We start from the raw sequence: 5,518 nt of genomic DNA, 5'->3' as shown, positions 1-5,518 counted from the left end.
CTGAGACTGTAACTCTTAACGTTAGTAGAAAGTCCTGCCTCCCCTCCCCCCCATGTCAGTATACAGAGAGGTTCATATCAAGGAAATGACTCCCACAATTGTTGATGTGAGCAAGGTGCAAATTCATGGGTTAGATGTCAGGTTAGAGACATCTCCTGACTCATATAGATGCAGTGGCTGATGAACCCAAGATGGGCAGGCCAGATGGCAAGCTTTTGGCTGCAGAGGGATGTGAATCCAAGGTCGGTAGGTAAGCCGGATGGTTGCTGATGCCTCCTAAGATCTGTAAGCAAGAGTAGGCCACTGGCTCAAGACCAAAGAATCCAGGTTTAGATGACAAACCAGATGTAGGGGTCAGACCCAGCAAAGGCACACCAGCTTTTACATAACATCCATTTATATGGGAAACTGGGCACACCCCCAGGGATATCTGATCATGAGGAATTACAAAAAAGAAATCAGAAATTCATTACCATCTAGTTGACTTTGCTTCACAGCAACCCTAAAGGATAGACTTGAACTGCCCCATGGGTTCTGGGTTGTCAATCTTTACAGGAGCAGAATGCTTCTTCTTTCTCCCACGGAGCTGCTGTTGGGTTTAATTGCTGATTTTGCAATTAGTAGTCCAACATGTAACCCACTATGCCATCAGAGTTTACTGTGTCTGAAGTGCTAAACCTTAACTATAACCCTGCCGAAGTCTGTTCAAAGCCCTGTTTAAAGGGCAGGTAGGGGTTGTCTCCAGTTGGATACCAATAACCCAGGGACTTCTTGTCTTTCATTTTCCTTGGGCCGTAGATGTTTTCACTGGAACTACTCTTGTTTATTTTTCTTATCATTTCTTTTATGGCAAACTGCCTCCTTTTCTCTTTGATATTTTTAAATTTTGTCTTATGTATTTTTAAACATTGCTATTACATGAATATACTTTTATTGTGGTGTTAACTTTTATAATATTATAAAATGTTCCCATTATCTCTGGGCATATTCTTTACCTTATGTTAATCTAACTCCAACTTATGCTTATTTTATATAATATTTATGCTTATAGTTTCCATTTCCCCAGTGTTAGTCTGGGTATAGTAGATAAACAAATCCTGTGTATAAGAAAGAGCTTTATGTACAAGAGCAGTTGAATATTGAGAAAACATCCCAGCCAAGTCCAGATCAAGTCTATAAGTCTGATATTAGCCCATTTGTCAGATACCAAGCTATAAAGTCTTCTTCAGACTCAGGAAACACATGCAATGATGCTGAATGCAGGAAGATTACATACAAGTGGGTGGAAGGTCTTGTGGATCCAGTGGCAGTGTAAGCATCTCAGCGGTGGCAAGGTTCTCTACCGGGCTTCTCCAGCTCCAGAGCTCTGGTTCCATTAGCCTCTCTCCATGTGTCTTCTCAACAGGGATGTCTCACAGGGAGTGAGCTGAGGGGGTGGGAGGTGGGGAGGATAAAGAGAGAGAGAGAAAAAGAGAGAGAGAGAGAGTCTCCTGCCTCCAAGGAGGAATACAGGAGTTCCCAGAATCCTCAGGAGAAAGCCATGCCCACACAGAGGCCTCATTGACTATGACCTGATTGACAGGCTAGACTCTACCCCTTCACTCTTAGTTCTCGCATATTGAGAAACATTTATGTAACTACCACATCCCCCTATCTATTTACTTTCTCGGTGTAGTGGGTTATGCCAAGGTGAGCACTATGAAGCCACCAACCTCTCTTTGGAAGAAAGATGAGTCTTTCTATTCCTGTAAAGATTTACCATCTTGAAAACCCACAGGGCGGTTCTACTCTGTGCTATACATTGGTCGCTATGAGTTTGAGTCAACTAAATGGCAGTGAGTTTGTTTTATTTTACATGATTACTTAAAATTTATATCTTGGTTAAATGAATAAGAACAATAGGATTTTAAAAATGTGTTTTAGGTTTGGATTTACTTTCGCTTTATCTGTGTCTATGGTAAAAGAATATCTTATAACAGCTTATAGCTGAGTCAGAATGGACTCAGTAGTGCTGCGTGCATTGGTTTATAATGTGCCCTGACAATCTCTAGCTTTTATTGAAGTGTATTATCCACTAGCATTCAACATACTTACTGATGTGTTTGAATTTAAGTATTCTTTTATTATTTACCCCTTCTGATGTTTTACTTCCTGCCCCCACTTCTTTTATTCTTTGAAAAGGTAAAATTTTACTTTTATCTCTGTTAGTTTTACAGTTAGACTTTTTGAATTTTTTAGCAGTTACTCTAAGAATGCAAGATGTATGTTGGCTTTTTGTTCACTACTTAGGATTTCAGTTGCGCTGTTGTTATTGTTGTTGTTGTTAGGCATTGTTGAGGCAGTTCTGACTCACAGTGACCCTGTGGACACCACTGAGTTCTTGCAATCATCACAGTTGTTCCTCTGGTTCAGCCCAGGTTTTCAGTCACTCAGTCAATCCACCTCATCGAGAGCCTTTTTGCTGCCCCTCTACTTTACCAAGCATGATGTCCTTCTCCAGGGACAGGTCTCTCCTGACAACATGTCCAAAGGACGTAAGAGGAAGTCTCACTATTCTTGCCTCTAAGGAGCATTTTGACTGTACTTCTTCCAGAACAGATTTCTTTGCTCTTTTGGCAGTCCATGGTACTCTGAATATTCTTCAGCAGCACCGTAATTCAAATGCATTGTTTCTTCTTTGGTCTTCCTTATTCAATGTCCAACTTTCACATTCAAATGAAAATACCATGACTTGGGTCAGGTGCACCTTTGATCTCAAAGCAGCCTCCTTGCTTTTCAACACTTTCAGAGGTCTTGTGCAGCAGTTATCCAATGCAGTGTGTTGTTTGGTCTCTTGAAAACTGCTTCTATGAGCATTGATTGAGGATCCATACAAGGCAAAATTCTTGGCAACTTCAATTTTTTAATTTTTTTCTCCACTTATTATGATGTTACCTATTGGTCCAGTTGTGAGGATCCGCCCCCCCCCCCCCCTAACACTACTGAGTTATAAGCTAATATGAAGATTGCAATCCTTGATCTTAATTAGCAAGTGCTTCCAGTCCCCCACACTTTCAGTAAGCAAGATTGTGTCATCTGCATATAGCAGGTTGTTAATAAGCTTTCCACCAATCCTGGTTCTTCTTCATATGCTCTACCTTCTCAGATGATGTGCTCAGCATTCAGATTGAATAAGTATGGTGAGAGGATATGACCCTGAAGCATACTTCTCCTGATTTTAAACCATGCAGTTCTATTAGCACAACTGCCTCTTGCTGTACAAGTTTTTCATGAACACAAGGAAGTGTTATGGAATTTCCATTCTTCACAAGGTTATCCATGTTTTGTTATGATCCACTCAATCAAACGCCAGTGCATAGTGAATAAAGCACAAGTAAACATATTCTGGTATTCTCTGCTGTTAGCCAAGGTCCTGCTCAGTTCAGCAATGACATCCTTCATTCCATGTCTCCTTCCAAATCTGGTCTAAACCTCTGGCAGCAACTTGTCAATGTACTGTACAACCATTGTTGGATGATATTAAGCAAACCTTACTTGCATGTGACATTAATAGTATGATTCTATAATTTGAGCATTCCATTGGGTCACTGCTCTTTGGAACATGAATGTCTTCTGGTCAGTTAGCCAGGTAGCTTTCTTCCAAATTTCTTGACATAGGCAAATGAGCGCTTCCAGTGCTTAATTAGCTTGTTGAAACATTTCAGGTGATATTTCACAACTTCCTGGAGCCTTGCTTTTGTCTAATGCTTTCAGTGCAGCTTAGACTTTTCCCTTCAGTGTCACGGGTTCTTGATCGTATGCTACCTCCCGGTTGAATATCAATGCTTTTTTCGGTACAGTGACTGGGTATTCTTACCATCTTCTTTTGATGCTCCTGCATCACTCAGTATTTTGCTGATAGAATCTTCTAATATTGCAACCCGAGGTTTGAATTTTTTCTTCAGTTTAAGATAAGCTGAGCATGGTCTTCCTTTTAGGTTTTCTAACTCTGAATCTTTGTCCATTTCATGATAATGTTTGAATTTTTCTTCTTGAGCTGTCCTTTGAAATATTCTATTCAGCTGTTTGACTTTATCTTATTTCCATTTGCTTTAGCAACTCTATGATTAAGAGAAAGTTTCAGTTTCTTCTGACATCCACTTTGATCTTTTCTTTCTCTCTTGTCTTTTCAATGACCTTTGGATTTCTTCATGAATAATGTTCTTGATGTTCTCCCACAGCTCTTCTGGGTTTTTGTCATTGGTGTTTATGCGGAAAATATTTTCTTGAGGTACACTTAAAATTCAATTGGGATAGGACAAAGGTCATATTTTGACTCCTATGGACTTGTTTTAATTTTTGTCATCTTTAACTTGAACTTACATATGAGCAATTAGTGGTCTGTTCCACAATCAACTCCTGGCCTGGTTTTAGGATATTGAGCTTCTCCAGCATCTTTTTTTTTTTTTCATTGTCTTAAGGAGAAGTATTTTTATTGGCACATCCACCGAGCGTCTGCCACTGTTCAAACGGACTCACAGGAAGCCAGGAGGCTGCTGTTTTCAGGGTTACGGGGCCGTCTCCATCTGTACCTGAGCCTCCAAGCTAAGGTGCCCACAGAAGTCTGCCTGTAAGAGCTGGTCCCCATCCGAGGAAGGGTCTTTGAGGAGAAGCTTGGGGGAGGTCCCTCAAATTTCTGCCTGAGCTCGGCGTTCCCTTCTTCGTCCCCTTCCGGAATGGGCACGTTGTAGTACTCACCTTCTTCTTGGTTCAGCAACTTGTACCATCCACTGGCCGGCATCTTCATCAGCTCCGACACGCCGAAGGACAGGGAGCCCATGACGTCATTTCTGGTGGTTCGATCCCAGTCCCAGATTTCCACAGACAGTCGTCGATCTTTGTCTGAAGGCTTCAATTTGAAGGTGAAGGACTCGCCCCACTGGGGGTTCAGCGTGGAGCGGATGGTTTTGGTCTTCTGTTTGCTTTCGTTCTTGGGGTCCGGTATGAGCTTCAGCTTCACGTAAGGATCGGAGAGCCCGTTCGGATCCATAGGGATCAGGTTTTTCGCATCTTGTACTGTAACGTGAAGTTTCTCATCGGTGACCTCAGCCTTCAGGTAGATGCGCCCTCTCTTCTCCGTGTGGTCCATCTCACACAGGCTGGGCACGTTGATCACACACTGCTTGTGGACATTCATGTCGCAGGTGTCACATTTCATGCCTTGGTGGATGAGTCCATACAGCAACGACCCACAGTGGTCACAAAAGGTGGGGCTTCCGTAAGTGTGGATTTTAAACTTGTGCTTGCTCCTCGGGTCATCAGTGTCGGGGCCTTTGTCCGCGCCCGGGGAAGGAAAAGGTAACAAACTCATGGCACCTCTTGTGAACCACAAAACAGCAAACTTGGCACTGGAAGCCTTGTTTCCCAAACCCCCAGATGAAGTCGGTGCAGTGGCTGCAGAAGGTGGGCTGCTTGAAGAAGCGGGCGATGAATTTGTGGTCCTTCACCTCGTGCACGTTCTTCTGCCTCAGCGCCCCTT

The sequence above is a fragment of the Echinops telfairi genome, unplaced genomic scaffold (assembly GCF_000313985.2).
Source record: "Echinops telfairi isolate 266 unplaced genomic scaffold, ASM31398v2 ScPeMD7_23;HRSCAF=83, whole genome shotgun sequence".
Classification (NCBI taxonomy): domain Eukaryota; kingdom Metazoa; phylum Chordata; class Mammalia; order Afrosoricida; family Tenrecidae; genus Echinops; species Echinops telfairi.
Note: the sequence above shows the minus strand (reverse complement) of the source record.